Here is a 21,481-nt window from a genome sequence, read left to right as displayed (position 1 = left end):
ACAGATTTCATGCCAATTTACGCGCATCCTCAGGTGATATAACTTGTGTCTACAACATTATTTTATGCTGTCCTGAAGCCGCTTATGGCCGTGCGCGTATCACCTCCAGTTAACAATATGAGACACCCCCTCCCCGTTCTTTATCAATTTGACAAAAGGCTTCTAGCGGATTTTAATTTATCCGTGACATGACGGATGGGGAGAGGTTTCAGAACAGTGTGAAGTAATGTTAAAAAAAAAAAACATAGTTCAAATGGCTCTGAGCACTATGGGACTCAACTTCTGAGGTCATTAGTTCAAAATGGTTCAAATGGCTCTGAGCACTATGGGACTCAAGTGCTGAGGTCATTAGTCCCCTAGAACTTAGAACTAGTTAAACCTAACTAACCTAAGCACATCACACATACCAATGCCCGAGGCAGGATTCGAACCTGCGACCGAAGCGGTCTCGCGTTTCCAGACTGCAGCGCCTAGAACCGCACGGCCACTTCGGCTTGCAGTAATGTTTTAGACACAATTTATATCAACTGATCCGCGTAAATTGGCGCGAAACCGGTTTTAATTTTAAAAAATTCTACGGCCAGAGCGGTATTGTTTGCTTTCTAATAAAAATGTGGATATTTGGCGTCTACGTGCGTGCGAGAGCGTAAAACGCGCCGTGACAGAGACGGACATAGCGCACACGCTCGCCCGGTACATGGAAGATCCGCATGACGTATGTGATTATGAAGAAGTGTTTTCCGCCCCTAGAGACGTGGCACTTGATGGCGCTCTGCTGCTGCCCAACACATCCGACGAGCTGACATCAGCGTTGACATGAGGTGCACCGAACATATATCTAGGAATTCTACCATACATTTTATAACCGTATGGGTGACAAGTGGCTGCAGATGTTTCAAGAACTGATCCGCCTTAATTTCATTGTCCCCACGGAATTCACAGTCGGCACCCAGATACCGGTACTGAAACCGATTGGTGATTGTACGTGGTAGGACTTCAGTCCACTCACGCTCCTCAACATCGACTACATCCTACGCGGCCATCTAAATATCGCTCTTGGGAAAGCAATCCACACTGATCAGATCTGTTTATGTAGTGGCAGCAACATTCATACAGCGTTAGGGAGCATACCGCGACATAATAGCATTGACGGCGGCCTGCAAAATATGGCGCGTCCTTCTCGCCGTCAATTTGGATCACGCATTCGACCGAGTCGACCACGGATTCCCACGCGAACTTTTGAAAGGCGTGGCCTCTCTCCGGAGTCCGCAGGAGTGATCCACGGGGCTCGTTCCCACGTGATGGTGAATAACTACTAGTCTGGTCACATTGTTGTTGGACGGTCAGTGCGACCTTGTCAGGCATATTATTTCCGGCATCACTCGAACCACCTTTGCATGGTCTACGGTGGCGATTAGCATACGGGACGTGACCTATGGTGGGCATTCGCCGATGATGTGGTGTTCCTGGCCAGACCCGGGGATGAAATACACATGGCGCTTTAGTGGCTACGCCAGTACGGGTCGGACGCTGGGACCGTCATCAATAAGAAGAAGACTAAACGCATGAATCTTTGGGGGGGGGGGGGAGGGTTTTCCAAACAACAGAGGTGCCTTTTTACCTTTTTACTAGGTGCCCACACCCAAATGTTTGGGGATGCTGTTCTCCAGCAATGTACGCTGCTGAATTGATACACCAGACACGCGCTCTGATGCAGAGCAAAAAATTGCGTCGAATGGACATGCTCCCACCAACAGGTTGTGTCAGCACCCATCTTGGCTCAAAACTGGCGGCTGCGATGGCAGCATTTGGACATTCCGTGAGCGCCAGTCTCGATTGTAAAGTCCGAAACGCCATCCTGACACAGCCGCACAGGGCAGGCTATCGATTTAATTCATGTCTATAACCGTGCGCAATCGCTCATCTCAACCCTATGCGCGGCATATGGACCTTTGGCCAGGCCGATCTGATGGGCACCGTGATAGCTGAAGTGGCGCCACGCTCTCTACAACCATCGGTTTCTGTGGGACACATTTCACTGGCACTCGCCCACGTCACAGAGTTATTGGTCGATCTCAGCTACTTACGAGCGAACCTTCCGTCGACACCCATGTCCAGCACGAGAGACTATTATCGCCTCTACCAACAGCGACCACGCATCAAAATAGTCGCACACCGGCACCCCGAAGTTAACTGGAACACAGTGTGGTGAGCAGTAGACAAGCCTCCTCTTCTAACAACGGTGCGTTAGTTGTGGTGCGTGGCTGCGAACGGGAAGTTAGCTATTCGTCAGCGGCTACATTCAATTCATCTGTCTGACGACCTTCCTTGCGTCCGAGATCCTCATTCGTTGATTCGGAAGCGCACTGCCTGACTTGTGACTTGAGCGGCGACTGCTGGCTGCTTACGCAACCCATGCTGGCTAGACTCTTGCTGCAATTGCCGGAGTCTATCTCCCCTGACGATGTACGTATAGCACCCCGAGAGAGTATATTTTCCACCAACCAGGACGAATGTTGTTAACTGGCTAGAAGGCATCGCTCTTTACTGCACATTTCGTGATGTGCACAAATTCACACTCGGCTTTTGGTCCCTACTGATGACGACACATGCGGCTTTCAGCCGCCACACGAACTTCACGAACCATTTCGCTAATTATTTAGGTTCATTGGGGCGTCCGGGTGTGAGACGCTGTTACTGCAGGAGAGTCTTGGCGCACAATGATCCCCTATGGACTGAATAGCAGGAAGGCCCTGCCAACAGGCGAGAAGACGACTCGGAGACTCGCGTTGATGGTCGTAGGATCTTTTGTTAATAAAATAAATAAACCTACATAATCTTCTCAAAAAAAACATAAAATAAAAGCAGTAAACCGCTCGTTGTCTGAATGCAACGTCTGGTGGCCGAAATCGCTCTTTGCCTATAGTTTTATAGCGCCTTTCGTCTGAATGCTGAAGTCCTGAGGGCAATAGTGGCACAGCTACAATGTATTTCACTTTCTGACACACCAGTAATAGCTGTTCCTTTCTGTCACGGCGGTAGTAACATTTCCGCCCAACAACATTTTTGAGAAAGATTCCACGGCTGGCTTTGAACGCAATGTGCGCCATAGCACTTCGAGCCCACTTGCTGCCACCCAGTGGCAGCGCCGCGCTTCCTCGCCCTTTGTCGAAAGCTTCATTTACCACTCACTATGTAGTACAAAATGTTATAACTTTTGTTGAGTGATGACTACAAGAAATGTCCACGGTGCGCATGTCGCGCCCTATAGCGACAGAGGCAGACGAACTGTGTCCTGATTGCCTTGCAATTATTGACTGCTTTGGGGTGTCTACTATGGAGCTGTTATAACCATTTGCAATAGCTGTTTGCTTCATTATTTCAATTTCTTGATCACATTTGTCTTCAGAGAGTGGTAGTTGGATAGCTATGATGATCATGTACCGGAATGCTGCCATTTTGTGGGCTGTAGTGTGAAAGAGGAGTTGTGGATTGTGGTATTTGTTGTGGTAGGCTTCCAATAAATTTCAAACTGATTGGCCGGCCGAAGTGGCCGTGCGGTTAAAGGCGCTGCAGTCTGGAACCGCAAGACCGCTACGGTCGCAGGTTCGAATCCTGCCTCGGGCATGGATGTTTGTGATGTCCTTAGGTTAGTTAGGTTTAACTAGTTCTAAGTTCTAGGGGACTAATGACCTCAGCAGTTGAGTCCCATAGTGCTCAGAGCCATTTGAACCATTTTTCAAACTGATGTCTGTTATTCTTTATTCTAATGGTAACGTGTAAGAAGGTTATACTGTCATCTGTTTGGTGTTCAACTATGAATTTTATGTTTTTGTGGGAGTTGTTGAATAACTGGTTCAACTCACCGATGCCATATTTAGTGCCTTTGATTAAAATGATGGTATCATATACATACCTGTAGTAGTAGATGATATTTTTGAAGGGGTGGTTATTGGACTTCAGGATTTTGTCTTCTAAGTTACTTATAAATATTTCAGCTAGCAATCTGGAGCGATTCGAGCCCATTTCCAGACCATCTGTTTGTAGATTTCATTGTTACATTTAAAATAGCTGTGTGAAAGTGTAATTCAAACAGGCCCATTAGTTCAATAATGTGAGTTGAAGGGATTTTTTTGTGGTTTTGTAGGTCGGCATTGATTGGCTCAAATGGTTCAAATGGCTCTGAGCACTATGGGACTTAACATCTTAGGTCATCAGTCCCCTAGAACTTATAACTACTTAAACCTAACTAACCTAAGGACATCACACACATCCATGCCCGAGGCAGGATTCGAAGCTGCGACCGTAGCAGTCACGCGGTTCCGGACTGAAGCGCCTAGAACCGCACGGCCACCGCGGCTGGCTTCGGCATTGATTATTTGTAGTGTGGGATCTTTTGCCACAAAGGATTAAAGTTTCTGTATGTCAAATGAGGCTCCATCAGATTTTTGACATGTTATGTAAATTCTGTTGTGTTTTTAAGCGACCTGCCATTATTGAATGTGTATGCTTCTTTGAGAATTTTCAAGAGCATTTTGCTTAGTTTGAATGTTGGGCTGTTCCTGCAGTTCACTATAGGCCTGATGGGGATCCTATTTTTGTGTATCGTTGGTTGTGATCTAAGGCAAGATGCTTGTGGGCTCATTGTTACAATATTTATTCAGCACGAAAAAACAAAAAATACCACACATCAGCAGTAGCCACCCACCTGCATGAAACAAAACACCATGTTAACAACACAAGTATCAGCATCCTACACATCCAGCCAAAAGGCAGAAAACTAGACATCGTTGAAACACTCCAAATATACAAACACCAAACAAAACAACCGTAATCTATCTTAAATGACACGTTTCTAGGTGCTTCAGTCTGGAACCGCGCGACCGCTACGGTCGCAGGTTCGAATCCTGCCTCGGGCATGGATGTGTGTGATGTCCTTAGGTTAGTTAGGTGTAAGTAGTTCTAAGTTCTAGGGGACTGATGACCTCAGATGTTAAGTCCCATAGTGCTCAGAGCCATTTGAACCATTTTGAAACTATATGTACATCAACTACTGGCACAAATTGTAAATCCATCTGCATATTTTAAAGTATTAACCAATGCATTACCCCAACCTTTAGGCAGTTATTACCCGTAACAGATATAATCTTAACACCCCTTGCCTTGTAAAGTTAGCTCTCATTCAATCGCTCTTTCTACCCTCTCTCCCCCTGTCATGTTCTCTTTCTGTTTATCCCCTCTGCCTCCAGCCTTTCAGATCTATCCATGAATTCCAACCAAAATTGTTATTTGTGTATAATTTTACCACTGTAGTCAATATGATTATTGTATTTAAAGTTTGTAATGTTTCACCTGTATAAACGAGTATGAAGTTTAAGCAATTTTAACTGATCAAAATCGGATTTATATACCACTTTAAGTATTTATTCCAACGCATGTATTCGACGCCTCAAAACAAACGTCTCCAAATCCTTTAAAATTTATTCTGTACTAAAGTTATTACGATATATATACTTTGTACTTTGTGATAATGTTTTCTCTTCTGCTATACTATCTTTGCACCCAATAGTTTCCAGGCGCCATATTTGTTTACAAGATATGACGGTGTACATGTGATGCGTTACGACAGTGAAAGTAACCTGTGACCATTGGAGGTACTTTATTTTACTTATTTTATGTTTACCGTTAGATATGCGTTTAATTTTTTGTCAAAAGAAACCCAAAACCATGTTCTGAAATAGTGTTTTGTTTCTCCATTAGGCAGTGTTCCTTCCAAAAAATCGTAACACAACACACACGCGAATGTCATACTAACGAATGTAAATCCACCTGATGATGGACGCGTCGTGGAGATAAATAAAGATTGACGTGTTCTTTCATTTAATTAAAAACTAGAAATGTGTGCAAAACGAAATTGCCAAAAATGTCAAGCAGCTGTAAGATACTGCGTACTGTTGACCCCAAACGGTTTGTATCTACATTCGGTCTTGTGCCATAAATGTGTGAACACATTTGACAATGTAAAATGGTGCATGATGTTCGAAATTCTGAGAAAAATAGGTGTAAGCTAAAGAAAGGAAATACAGTACTAATCTGAGTGAAGCAGATTTTGAAAGTGACCACCATTCATCTCTCGGCACTTTTGGGCCCTGGTCAGCGAGTTACCGAAGGCGGATAGAAACTGGACTGCTGCAGTAGATGGAGTATCATCCGAAATGTTTTGCCGCGGCTCATGAAGACTGTGAGGGTGGTCGCGATGCACCTTTGACTTGAGGGCTCCCCACACTAAAGATCTGTCACTGATTTGTGATATATAGCAGCTCAAATAAAATAGTAACGAAAGCAATAAGATACTGCTTTTGCAGATAAATCGGAATTGATTTCGAAAGCACCAAGCGTTTTAGAATGTGAACACATTACATCTATGCAGACAAGATACTGCTGCAGTAAATACTCTCTCATTGTCATAATCGTGACTTAGGTAGACAGATCGCAACATAAAATATGCCAGGAGGGGTAGCTTAGGCATGAAACGACCTCCTTTGAATCAAAAATGTTTACTATACAAACTCAGAGTGTTATCTTAGGTAGGAATTATTCAGAATATTTCATAGACACGACAATAAAAGTCAAGCGCCTTGAGCAGGATCAATGGGTATTACAACTATAAATTTCTCTTCCTGTTCTTTGGATACTTGGTCAGTATACCACATGTGATACGCCGGTTGCAGTAGTGTTGCTCTGATAATGTTCCAAAAATGATGGTAAAATTCACCGGTAAGACCATCACGACCCTGTGATTTTCCTGTCTGTGCTCTGAAAGCTGATACTTTGAGTTTCTTGTCCTTGAAGGATTCTTCAACAATGATTCTATCTGGCGTGCGGTTGTTTTCTTCTTAAAAAAATGGTTCAAATGGCTCTGAGCATTATGGGCCTAACTTCTGAGGTCATAAGTCCCCTAGAACTTAGAACTACTTAAACCTAACTAAGGAGATCACACACATCCATGCCCAAGGCAGGATTCGAACCTGCGACCGTAGCGGTCGCGCGGTTCCAGACTGTAGCGCCTAGAGCCGCTCAGCCACCCCGGCCGGCTCTTCTTTAAAAAGCATTTTGAAGCGTAGTGTGCATCGAAAGATATTTTTGCTGCTAAACATCACGGAAGTAGGCGTGCGCATGAGACTATATCGTACAGTGTATGTAACAGTTGTCCATGTTCGTCCTAGACTTATTCAATCATCATGGCGTTGTGCCGTCACGCTGATAGTAAAATGTGCTAAAGGGACGCAGTTTCATCTTCGTCGGCGCCTTTCCGTCTGTATCTAACAATAATGCCTTTTATGTTCTATCTTTTGATTTTCGTTACTTCGGCTTTGTATATTTCAAGTTTGTACTAAGAATGTTTCCACCTTTGTATAACTATCGAGAACACTGACAATAACATCCTACTGTCTGTTTTTCCCAGAAATATTTCTGTCTTGAACAGCTGATAATATTAAATTGCTATTACGGTCTTGCGTAATACAACCATCATTCTGTTTTTGACGGTGCAAATTAGGCACAGTGATTAGAGATATTAATGTGTCCAGTGCCACAGTTTGCTGTTTGCTATTAAGCTCTGGTGAGACACACATCCTTTTTAATGCGCTTACCGAATCAGCACTGATGATTGTATATGGTTCAAATGGCTCTGAGCACTATGGGACTTAACATCTATGGTCATCAGTCCCCTAGATCTTAGAACTACTTAAACCTAACTAACCTAACGACATCACACAACATCCAGTCATCACGAGGCAGAGAAAATCCCTGACCCAGCGGGAACCCGGGCGCGGGAAGCGAGAACGCTACCGCACGACCACGAGCTGCGGACGATGTTTGTATATTCCAGGTCGTTGCCGCGTAGTTGTTCCCAGGCGTCAGATCGGCATAATCCGTGCACGAGGAGTTCTAGTTCAGTGCACTTGTTCGGATTTGGGATTTGATCCTTATTTCGAATGACACAGTAGAAATCGCATCCGGCAGTTAAACCGTAAGTGCAGTTGGCAAGTAATTCTGGAATATCTACGGAATTTATTCGCAGTTGCGAATACGAACAACCGTCAACTGTATAAGGGGATGAGGGAAATGAAAATTTGTGTCGGACTGGGACTCTAACCCGGATATCCTGGTTTGTGCGAGCGGTCGGCTTAACCGCCTCGGCAATCCGCGCCGGCTCACAGCCATAGCCAATATTCCATATGTCGTCGTTCCTGCGTCACAACCTGTACTTGTACACACATTACGTAATTCCCGTACAGGGTGGGGCAGTTTTAGTTGACAGACGCTGCCTAATATCGTCGGATAAATACGATATTGCAGCGCCTTTGTTGTTAAGAAGACCGATACAGTGTTCCTTCGGAAATGCATGCAACTATTAAAGCAAATATTTTTCAATAGAGTTCTTTAATGAAGTACTGCTTTTAAAGATAGAAGTAGACAGAGTGGTTGACAAAATGTTACTATGGGTGATTTGAATTCCGATTACTTTTTCTGCAAATTTCCAGGCGAAGAAAACAAATGAGATATTGCCATTATACTCTACAAGGGTTGTGTACTGTATTAGAATCACTGAGTTACGTGCACCTACAGGAGAAACACGTTTGCGTCGTTATCGTTAAGCGGAACGTCTGTGATGTGTAGTGTAAATAGGTGGCCCGGAGAACGGAATCATCAAAACCACCATTTGTGAGAAAATATCTATTTTCAAACCCAGTCTCTTCGACCAATGTTAAATGAAACACGTGAGCCCAGTAAGATGGTGACCACACGCATAGTGCAGGGGGTTCTACAGTGACCAATTTTTTTTTTTTCCTGGACGCTGGATTTTGCAATAATGTCCAGCACATTCCGCAGACGTGACTCCACAACATTCTCTTAAAAAGGAAAGCTGAACCATGTTGTTTACAAGCACAAACTGACTGCAGGATGTGAAACGAAATGCTTGATTGCAGCAGGCTCTGCGGACGTTTCGTTTCAAATTCTATGCAGTAGCACGCAGCACTACACTGCTGCTAACAGACATCGTTCTGAACATATCCAGTAAAATAACACACAGCGTTGCGGTAGCCATACATACAGTTTTTGTTGTGGTTCTAATGGCTCGAATACTACTCTTAGACTGTAATGACAGTGTCTTACGAGTATGAACTTTGGGTTTTATAATCCTTAAAAACTGTTGATACTAAAATCATCTCTGCTATACTTTTCTAAGTAGTATTAGACATTGTTACACTTAAGATGCGAACGAATGGTGCTTCTAACATATGTTATCAAAAAGCACTCAGAAAGTCGCTATGTAAATAATACTCTTCATTGGCAATTATTTCCAATAAACGGAGTATCAATAAGCAACTGTCAATATATAATGTTGTCCTTACACCGAATTTCTCACTATTTCATGATGACATTTGCCGAATTGCCGGCCGGTGTGGCCGAGCGGCTCTAGTCGCTTCAGTCTGGAACCGCGTGACCGCTAGTGTCGCAGGTTCGAATCCTGCCTCGGGCATGGATGAGTGTGATGTCCTTAGGTTAGTTAGGTTTAAGTAGTTCTAAGTACTGATGACCTCAGATGTTAAGTTCCATAGTGCTCAGAGCCATTTGAAGCCATTTGCCGAATTAATAAAAGGTGCGGAGCAATGTCTGCAGAAAATACTTTTCTTTTCCTTCATTCGTGACACTATGGAATGTGATTTGTCGACTAACACTATGAAAACAACATGTTCATGCCGCAACTTGTTTGGGAAACATTCTAAGCAGTGGCCTGAGTTGGTTTGCTCTGGATGGAAGCTGTGAGTATTGCTTGCTAAGTTCAAGTACATTTTAGTTTGTAGCTACATCCATACAAGTACTCGACTTTTTTTTTTGCCAAATGCTACTCTTAACCTTTGTTTCAAACAAGTTTCACCGTTGAGAACCTGATCAGATTATATCAGTATGTTATTAAAATTTTAAGGAATGAAGTTACTTTCAGTTTTGATTTTGCGTGGATTCTGTACTTGAGTTTTGTACGTTGGCTAGTGTGTAATGATAAAATTCGACGAAGGTTCTGCATATGCGTGGAAATCTTCCTTTGACTTTCAAAACATTGGCAGTTACTGAATCTGTTGGCTGGTCGACTGGTGTTTATTAAACTGGCATACTCAGAGAAAAGCGATACTACCCGGCCTGATGCTAAATTTCAATTCCGTTTCTTTCTCCTTATCGTCGATTCTGCTCTCTCGTGATAAATAGACTAGGGGTGGGCAGGCAATGCTACCAAACACCAGCTCTTTAGAAAATAATTTTAAAAAAGCAATATTTATAGTATTTTAAACATTTTCTTAACATAGATACATTAATTAGTAAAAACCGTGATTATTGTGAGTTTTTGACTTACGCGCACCGATGGTCTAGAGGTAGCGTCTTCGGTTAGTAATCACAACGTCCTCGGTTCCGGGTTCGAACCCCGCAACCGCTTAAACTTTGAATGAAAATCATTAGCATTGGCGGACGAAGATTTCCGGCAAAAGTAGCCACGTTCATTCAGCCAACGGCCTTGTCAAGGAGGCGGAGGAGCGGACAGAGGTTCAGGGCACTCTCTCCCCCTTGGGGTGAGGAACTGCCCCCAGAGGCCGAAGAATCAGCAATGATCAACGGCATGTGTTGCAGAAGGCAATGGAAACTACTGAATTAAAGACACCTAACGTTTATCCACAGGACATATGGCCTGCAGTTGAAAATGTGTCGTGATGATCTCTCCATCGGCAAAGGATTCCGGAATAGTCCCTCGTTCGGATTTCCGGGAGGGGATGCCAAGGAGGAGGAGACTACGAGGAAAACACTGATTAATCGACGAAATTATAACGTTCTACTAGTCGGGGCTTAGAATTTCAGAAGTTTGGTAGGGAAGCTAGAAAATTTAAAAAAGGAATGCTAAGGCTCAATTTAGAGATAGTGGGCGTCAGTGAAGTTAAATGGGGAAAAGGCATGATTTATGGTCACATGAGTACAGGATTATATCAACAACGGCAGAAAATGGTATAACAGGAGTAGTATTCGTTATGAATAGGAAGGTAGGGCGAAGAGTGAGTTACTGTGAACAGTTCAGTGATACAGTTGTTCTCCTTGGAATCGACAACAAACCGACAACGATAGGTATTCAGATTGACATCGAAAGCCAAAGGGTTAAGAGACACAGAAAGTATATGTGGATATTGAAAGGGTAATACAGTACTTAAAGGGAGATGAAAATGTAATAGTCATGGAGGACAGGAATGCAGTTGTAAGGGAGAAGAAATGGCTACAGGACAATAAGGAATTGGGACAAGGAATGAGAGAGGAGAAAGACTAATCGATCTCTGTAATAAATTTCAGCTGGTAATATCGAAAACTCTGTTCAGGAATCACAGGAGGAGGAGGTGTACTTGGAAAATGCCGGGTGATACGGGAAGATTTCTGTTAGGTTACCTCATGGTCAGGAGGAGATATAGACTCAGACCACAATTAAGTAGTGATGAGGAATAGGCTGAAGTTTAAGAGACTAGTCAGGAAGAATCAATGCGCAAACAAGTGGGATACGGAAGTACTAAGGAACGCTTAGAGTTCTCTGAGGCTATAGATACTGCGATAAGGAATAGCTCAGCGGGAAATTCAGTTAAAGATGAATAGGCATCCCTAAAATGGGCGATCACGGATGTTGGAAAAAACCATCCGCACAAAGAAGGTAACTGTGAAGATGCCATGGGTAACAGAAGAAATACTTTAGCTGATCGATGAAAGAAGGAAGCACAAAAATGGTCAGGGAAATTCAGGAATACAGAAACACAATATATTAGGAATTAAATAAATAGGCGATGCAGGGAAACTAAGGCGATGAGCTGCGTGAAAAATGTGACTAAATCGAAAACTAAAAGGCTGTCGGAAGAACTGACTCAGCTTATAGGAAAGTCAAAACAGCGTTCTCTGAAACTAAAAGCAAGGGCGGTAACATTAAGAATGCTGTGGGAATTCTACTGTTAAATTCAGATGAGATAGCGGATAGTCGAAAGAACCCATTGAAGGCCTCTGTGAGGAGGCAGATTTGTCTGATATGATAGAAGAAGTAGTTCGATTTAAAAAAGATAGCGTATCCAGTATTAGAATCAGTACATATGAAAGCTTTGGAGGACTAAGATCAAATAAGGCAGAAGGGATACACAACATTCCATCAGAATTTCTAAAATCATTGGTGAAGTGGCAACAAATCCACTATTCACGTTGGTGTGTAGAATGTATGAGTCTGGCTATATACCATCAGACTTTCGGAGAAATATCATCCACACAATTCCGAAGGTTGCAAGAGCCGACAAGTGCGAGAATTATCGCACAACAATCTTTAACAGCTCAAGTTGGTGACAAGAATCATATACAGAAAAACGGAAAAGAAAACTGAGGATGTATTAGATGATGATCAGCGTGGCTTTGGGAAAGGTAAAGGCATCAGAGAGGAATTTTGATATTGTGGTTGCAAATGGAAGCAAGACTAAAGAAAAATCAAGACAGGTTCATAATCTGTCGACGTGGAAAAACCATTCGACAATGTAAAATTGTGCAAGATGTTCGTAATTCTGAGAAAAATAGGCGTAAGCTAAAGAAAGGAAATACAGTACTAATCTGGGTGTAGCAGATTTTGAAAGTGACCACCATTCAACGCTCGGCACTTTTGGGCCCTGGTCAGCAAGTTACTGAAGGCGGATCGAAGCTGGAATTCTGCAATAGATGGAATATCATCCGAAATGTTTTGCCGCGATTCATGAAGACTGTGAGGGTGGTCGCGATACACCTTTGACTTGGGGGCTCCCCACACTAAATAATGGCGCGCTGACAGATCACGTGACGTGGGTGGCCAGCTAGGGCCGCGACCAGACTGACCTCTGCTAACAACTCTGTCAGGTGTGAAGATTGTGTAAATGTGCTTCGAGGAACCGGTGTGGATTACGTGGGGGGAGTACGCGCGTACACGTGATGTGCGCGTCACGGAGTGTTTTTTTACGCGTACATACACGTCCAGTCGTATCCACTCGTCCGGTCCACTTTTATTTGTCCCACCATATATATATATATATATATATATATATATATATATATATATATATATATATCGCCTTGGTTACTCACTTGCGATGATTATGTCGAGGCGCTGGTAGGAGAGATGTCGTTTATGTACTGCTAAACTGCTTGTAACCATTGCATATTGAAAAATTTTTGGGTCAAGGAATATACGTTTCCTTTGATGGTCATACTAATTTATAGAGTGTAGATAATATCGAAGAAAGTTGCTTGAAAAATGTAGCTTTGTATGGAACCTCTAGCTAAAAAACGTAAAAGCTTTCTAAAACGGGCCGGCCGCGGTGGCCGAGCGGTTCTAGGCGCTTCAGTCTGGAACCGCGCGACTGCTACGGTCGCAGGTTCGAATCCTGCCTCGGGCGTGGATGTGTGTGATGTCCTTAGGTTAGTTAGGTTTAGGTAGTTCTAAGTTCTAGGGGACTGATGACCTCAGATGTTGAGTCCCATAGTGCTCAGAGCCATTTGAACCATTTTTTTCTAAAACGGGAGTTATCGTTTGACAACAGACACGAGCGACAGTTGGTTAATGTACTTACTGAAGAGAAAATTACAATTATGTAGGTGCACAGGAGGGGGAGGAGGTTTATGTGTAGTCCTTATGTTTTGCATATTACAAGTTTTAATGCTTTACGGCACTCCCGTTCTGTGTTCATACGGAACAATTCATTAAAGAGAGTTAATGACGATAACTGGAAACGTCGGGGACAGCAAGAGAAAACGGGAACAATGACACAAAAGAGTGCAGAATACCAGCAAGTAAAAGTGATTAGGGATTAATATGGTTTGAATTGTTATGAACAACATTCCGGAATTGTCCAGTCAAATAAACTCTTTGAAAAGCAAGTAGATATCTACATCGTGAAACAAGTTGTATTCAGCTGAGCAGACTCGGGGAAGAGTTTGAAAGATTTAAGAATGGTTTACAGATGTCATGGAATGCAATTTATAATGAACCAAATGCTAACATAAAATTTAATCAGTTCCATCATAAATTCATATCATTATTTGACAATAACTTCCCTCATAATCTAATCAGAAAGGACACTATACAGCCATGTAAAAATCCATGGATCACTAGAGGGATTAAACTATCTTGTGAATTTGGAATAGAGAAATGTATTTTTTGGCAAGAACAAGTAGGGATCTTGCAGTATTTACACACTACAAAAACTACTGTAAATTACTAACATAGCTCTGAATGAGACAGGATGCATCATAACAGGCTGCCTCCGGCCAACTCCCACAAATCAGCTGTACCAACTTACGGGCACAGCTACTCTAGACATCAGAAGGAGAACAGCAGCAGAAATCGAGAAACAAAAACGAAAAACAGATCCCAGGCATCCAATGTTTGGACACTACCACCTCCCGTCCCCAACCTAAAAGACTTCAATCATGGAAGAGTTTTCTACAAACAACTGATCAAACCCCTTTACCACCTAAAGCACGACGGGAAGAATTGTGGTGAAATTCGAAACCAGGAAGACCAGGGAACAGTTCCAGGGAAGAACCTAAAGCCGGCTTCGAACTTTCACACAGGATTTGGAAAGCCTTGAATAGATTAAGATCGGGTGTATCACGACGCAAAGTAAACCTGAAGAAATGGGGCTATGTTAGTACAGACTAGCTCTGCGACTGTGGAGAACTTCAAGATCCACGATATCTACTAGTCTGCAGGGAATTGGACGAACTTTCGACGATGCAGGATTTACTAACAGCACATGACAGGACTGTACAAGCTGCAACGTACTGGGCTTCGAATGGGATATAAAGATTTTAATCCCAGACAGAATCACACCAGCTCTTTTAAATGAACATCTTTTTCTGTGTTTTTGTACTTTACTTTATTTAATCGTCTCTTCTCTCACTACCATATATTGTATTGCTTTATGTCTTATGTTTCCTCTTTATTATAACTTTAAAGATTCTGTAAAATGATGTCTTGGATACGATAAATAAAATAAAATAACTCAAAATTACTAAGAAAGATTATTAGAACATCAAAGATGATGCAAATAATGCCAGAAATATGAGTTTCCGACAACAGATATAAGGCTGTACGGAATAAAGCGAAACGAGAGATAGGACAGACAGCCACAGAACAGGACAACATCGCTATTGGACAGAATGGAAGGGCTGTTGATGATGAGTCACAGGTAGCATATGCATTTAATAATAATTTCTTAAATATGGTAGAAAGTATAGAGACAAACAGTTCAAGATCAAAGTCACAGCATTATGTTGAAACTGTAACTTGCGTAAAATTCAGTCATATATGTATCACCAACTTCTCCTTCTGAAAATAAGAAAATTATACATTCTCTCAAAAATGAAAGCTCATCTGACTTTGGTGCTGTTTCCAATAGAGTACTAAAAATTTGTTCCCTTGTAATAAGCCCAATATTACCTGAAATATGTAATGTATAACGAACTCAAGGCAGGATTTTCAGAGAGACTGAAATGTGTCACTGTTAAACCCCTCTTCAAGAAAGGTGATAAAAGGAATGACAATAACAACCAACCTGTTTCACTGATGACATCTTTCTCCAAACTTTTTGAATATATGATGTATTGGAGAACAGTATCTCACCTTAGCAACAATAGTATCTTTAGCAAATCACATTTTGGGTTTCAGAAGAATTGCTCTACTGAGAATGCCATTTACGCTTTCACTCATCAGATTTTACAAGCATTAAATAACAAAATAGCGCCGGTTGGTATGTTCTGTGACCTGTCTAAGCTATTTGACTGTGTGAATCACAGTATTTTCCTAGATAAATTGACTTTTTATGAGATGGATGGTAGAGCCAACCGATGGATAGTGTCATCTCTAACCAACAGAATGCAAGAAGTTGTTCTTGGTAATTCAGGTGATGTAGTCCAGGAACATAATTCTGGCTGGAGAGAAATCATGAATGGGGTTCTACAGGGTTCTGTCTCAGGTCCACTATTGTTCCTCATGTATGTAAACGATCCTCCATCTAGTACACAACAAGTAGAATAAGTTCCATTTCCAGATGATACCAGTACTGTAAAAAATCTAGGCATATGTACAGAAACAGAAAAAATGGTAAACGAAGTTCTTAAAAGTATCACTGGCTGGTTTTCTACGAATGATCTCTCCTCAGTTTTAAAAAGACATAACATATTCGGTTCTGGACATCTGGAGGTACTACATCAATAATAAATGTAATATTGCTGGAGGCGGATGACCAAAGTGAAGACTGGTCGTGTGGCCATTCACCCTGTCAGTGGACAGGTGGCCGCTCCTCCAGCAGGGTCGGAACAGATACAAGGGGGAAGAGGTTTACTATTTATCAGGAACTCCAACATAGGCGCGCTATGAGGCCGCTTAGGCAGATAGCATTCAGATCTGTACAGAGAGCCAATGTGCACTCGGTATGTCTGCCTGGTGGCCTCACCTGAGATGTGCCAGCACGCAGGGTGCAATCATCTGCAAGTTGTGGCTCCAGTAGGCACCAACGACGCCTGTCGCACCGGTTCTGAGGCCGTCCTCAGTTCATACAGGTGACTCGCGGAAGTGGTGAAGGCTGCTGGCCTCACGTGTGGGGTGCAAGCGGAGCAGAGTACATTGGGGTTCTTTAGTTAGGAGCCGAGTTGAGGGCATCAACCAAAGGATTTGTGACGGTCCTAGCTGCAGATTTAGATTGGGGTTTTGTAGGACTCCACTTGATAGGTCAGGGGTGCACTACACAAAGGAAGCAGTGACTCTGGCAGCAGATGGTTAAAGTGGCTCTAAGCACTGTGGGACTTAACATCTGAGATCATCAATCCCCTAGACTTAGATCTACTTAAACCTAACTAACCTAAGGACATCACACACATCCATGCCCGAGGCAGGAATCGAACATGCGACCGTAGCAGCCGGACTGAAGCGCCTAGAACTGTTCGGCCACGGCGGCCGTCCTGGCAGCAGATTATTTGTGGAGTGCACATGCGGATTTATTAGGCTATGTGGTGGTTTGAGGTACTCGATGAACATTCATCAGTCGATAGGCAGCGACGGAAGTCTGGCCACTTTCAGAGTAAAGATACTTCGAGTGTCAAAATTATATCAGTATTCGTAACTAAGTTCCCGAATTGACTGCCCTCCAGGAAATTTATAGAGCTCAAATTATTCTCGGGACCGAGAACTGGCTGAAACCCGAAGTGGAGAGCTCTGAGATATTTAGCGAGTCATGGGACGTATATCGGTAAGACAGATTAGAGGCTATAGGGAAGGGACTGTTCATCGTACTTGATAAAAATATTGCATCTATTGTGGTCGAAGTTGAATGTGACAGTGAAGTTATCTGGTCGTGTATAACGGGTCTAGGTGAAAACAGGCTAATTATTGGATGTTTTTACCGGCCACCCGATACTGCTGTGACGGTCCTAGAGTAATTCAAAGAATGTCTATGGTCAGCAGCGCGTAAATATTGAGATAATGCATTACTAGTTGGAGGTGACTTTAACCCACAGAGTATAGACTGGCATGTCTATGGATTTATTGCAGAGTGTACAGACAGACAGTCATGCGAAAAAGTTTTGAACATGTTTTCTGAAAACTGTCTTGAGCGCTAATTCGGGAGCCCACAAGAAATGGAAATATTTTATACATTGTAGCTACAAATAGGGCAGACCTTATCGACAACGTCAGTATAGAAACGAGGATTAGCGATCATGATATCATTATAGCAACTATGGTAATGATAATTAATAAATCAATGAATACGGCTAGGAGACTGTTTCTGCTAGAAAGAGCACATAAGCAGATGTTAGAATCTCACTTAGACAGTGAACTGACATCACTTACTTCCAGTTAGTACTGTACCTAGTAAGTGGATTAAGGACGGAAAATACCCACCATGGTTTAATAACGAGAGTCGTTAAATGCCGAGGAAGCAGAGCCCGTTGTACTGTCTGTTCAAAAGGAAGCGCACAAAGGATGACAAGAAAAGGTTAGTAGAGATTCGTGAGTCTGTGAGAAGCCTTACACGCGAAGCATACAACTACTATCACCGTTATCTCTTAGCAAAAGATATGGCAGAGAACCAGAGAAAAGTCGGACCGTACGGTATGTAAAATCGCTAAATGAGTCTAAGGATACCATTCAGTCACTTGTTGACCATCTGACGTGGCAATTGGAGACAGCAAAACGAAATCCGAACTTTTGAATTTCACGATCAAGGAATTTCTTACGCTGGAGAATCGTAAAAACATTCCATCGTTTGATTCCCGTCAATAAGAAGGGCAAATGAACGGACCCGCATAAGTACAGGCCAATATCCCTAATATAGGTTTGCTGCAGAATCCTTCAACATATTCCTAGTTCGAATGCAATAAATTTCCCTGAGACCGAAAAGCTTATGCCAACGAACTAGCATGGTTTCAGAAAGCATCGCTCGTGCGAAACTGAGCTTGCTCTTTTCTCACGTGATACACTGCGAACTACGGATGAAGAGCAGCAGGCAGATTCCATATTTCTAGAGTTCCGGAAAGCGTTTGACACGGTGCCCTACTGCAGGCTCTTAAAAGAAAGTAAGAGCATTTTAAACTGGTTGACAGACATGTGAGTAGCTGGAAGACTTCTTCAGTTATAGAACCCAGTATGTTGTACTCGACGGCGAGTGATCATCAGAGACAAGGATATCGTCAGGAAAGCCCCAGGGAAGTGTGACAAGATCGCTATTATTCTCTATACGTACATAAATAATTTGGCGGCCAGAGTGGTCAGCAATCTGCGCTTGTTTGCTGATGATGCTATGGTGTAAGGAAAGGTGTCGAAGCTGAGTGACTGCAGGAGGATGTAAGATGATTTAGACAAAATTTCTGGTTGGTGTGGTTAATGGCACTAACTCTAAATGAAGAAGAGTATTTGTTAATGTGGAGGAGTAGGAAAAGCAAACTCTTAATGTTCGGATACAGCATTAGTAGTGTCCTGCTTGATACAGTCGCGTCGTTTAAATATCTGGGAGTCATGCGGCAAAGCTGTATGAAACTGAACGACAATGTGAGAACTGTGGTAGGAAAGGTGAATGGTCGATTTCGGTTTATTGGGAAAATTGTAGGAAAGTGTGGTTCATCTGTAAAGGAGACCTCATACAGGACACTGGTGCGACCTACTGATGAGTACTGCTAGAGTGTTTGGGATCCGCACTAGGTTGGATTGAAGGAAGACATAGAAGCAATTCTGAGGCGGGCTGCTAGATACGTTACTGGTAGGTTCGAACATGAAAACTGTGAAGTGATCGATGAGTTCTGAAAGGAATCCGCTAAATGTCGCTAACAAGATGAATCACACAAATCTAAAGGCTATGAATTCAACTACAAGTAAATACTTCCGAATTATAATTACGAATAACTTAAACTGGAATGATCACCAAGATGCAGAAAGCAAACCAAAGACTGGGACTTATTGACAGAATACTTAGAAAATGTAACAGATCTACTAAAGGAACTGCTTACACTACGTTTTACCGTCATCTTCTGCAGTATTGCTGCGCAGTATTCGATCGGCATCTGATAGGATTGACGGTGGACATCGAAAAAGTTCAACGAAGGGCAGCTCGTTTTGTATTATCGCGAAGTAGGGGAATGTGCCATAGACATAATACACGAAATGGGGTGGCAGTCAAAAAACAAAGGTGTTTTCCAATACGGCAGGATCTTTTGAAATTTCAACTGCCAACTTTCTCCTCAGTACGTGAAAGTATTCTGTTGGCACCCATCGACATAGGGAGAATGACAATCATAATAAAATAAGGGAAATCAGAGGTCGCACGGGAAAATTTAAGTGTTTGTTTTTCCTGTGCTCTGTCTCAGAGTGAAGAGGTGGAGAAATAGTTTGAAAGTGGCTCGATGAACCCTCTGCCAGGCACTTAATTGTGAATTATAGGGTAATCAAGTAGATGTAGATGTAGATCAAATTCTTCCCACGCCCTTCGGAGCAACGCGTCCTTATCAACCTATTAAAAAGCACTGTTGAAGCGAATTCGCAGATCTGGTGGCTTTGTTGGTAGAGGAGGCATAAACGCTGAAGCTTTCAGTAACTGCACACAAAAAAGAACAAAAAAATCGCGTGGGAGGTCGTGACTTGAACTGCTGATCATCAACCCCACCTTGACCGATTCATCGGTTTCTCAATTTCCTGTTTAAAAATTCACGAACATCGTGATGGAAGTGGGGTGGAGCGCCACCCTGGCGATAGATGAAGTCCACACTGTCAGTCTCCAGCTGAGGCGTGGGCCAGCTAACCAGCATGTCCAGATACAGATGTCCTTTAACGGTCTTTTCGTTTAAAATTAAGAGACAGTAGTAAACTTTAAATCATGAGACTGCACAGAACACATAAACTCTTGGTGAATCTCGAATGTGCTGCACGATACCGAGGGGATTCTTCGTCTTCCGATTTGCACATTGTGGCTGTCCACTGTGAAAATCACAAAAAATGTCTATGCGTCACTGAAAAAGAGTTTCTCACAATACCCACTCTCTTCCCGAAGCTATTGCAACCGTGCTGAAAATTCGAAGCGTCTCACTTTGTCTTCGGGAGTCAGGGTGTAACACCGAAAATGCGGGATGTATGGCACCGGCTACCGATATATAACTTTTTTTTTTTAATTGTATGTAAATATTTGTAATTTAAATGCTTTCTTTTAATAAGTAAAGACATTGCTTCACTGTATGTGTACATTTAGTTAGAAGTCTGTTAACGTTTCATTGTATTTATCTGTGTTTTACTGTGAAAATTATAAGCTCTGGGAAAAAGCCAAAGGAATTGATATTTACGTCGAGTAGCAACGATAACAGCAGTCCTTGTGCGTTGTAAAATCTTTGGGTAGGGAGTTGTTGCGCAGAGCGCGCGGAGAGAGGTAGATACGGGTTCCAGCGCTTGTAGTGTGCGGAAATGTGGTGTTAATGCTCTCGCAGTAGAGAGTACCATTTTCGGCGGCATCATGTACGCTCGCCAGCCAGATGTCTAGAGCAGGAGTACGGACAATGGACCGGCGGAAGAGGCTGTATTAATTACGATTGCCCGTTCCTATAATTAGCCGTGGGTCCACAATACGCTACTGTCTTCAACAACAAAAAAATGCTTCAAATGGCTCTGAGCACTATGGGATTTAACATCTACGGTCATCAGTCCCCTAGACCTTAGAACTACTTAAACCTAACTAACCTAAGGACATCACACAACACCTAGTCATCACGAGGCAGAGAAAATCCCTGACCCCGCCGGGAATCGAACCCGGGAACCCGGGCGCGAGAAGCGAGAACGCTACCGCATGACCACAAGCTGCAGACTCTTCAACAACAGCAGCAGTTCCAGCAAACACAGTTTCGTCGTCAGCTC

This window comes from Schistocerca nitens, chromosome 2, assembly GCF_023898315.1.
Source record: "Schistocerca nitens isolate TAMUIC-IGC-003100 chromosome 2, iqSchNite1.1, whole genome shotgun sequence".
Taxonomy (NCBI): domain Eukaryota; kingdom Metazoa; phylum Arthropoda; class Insecta; order Orthoptera; family Acrididae; genus Schistocerca; species Schistocerca nitens.
Note: the sequence above shows the minus strand (reverse complement) of the source record.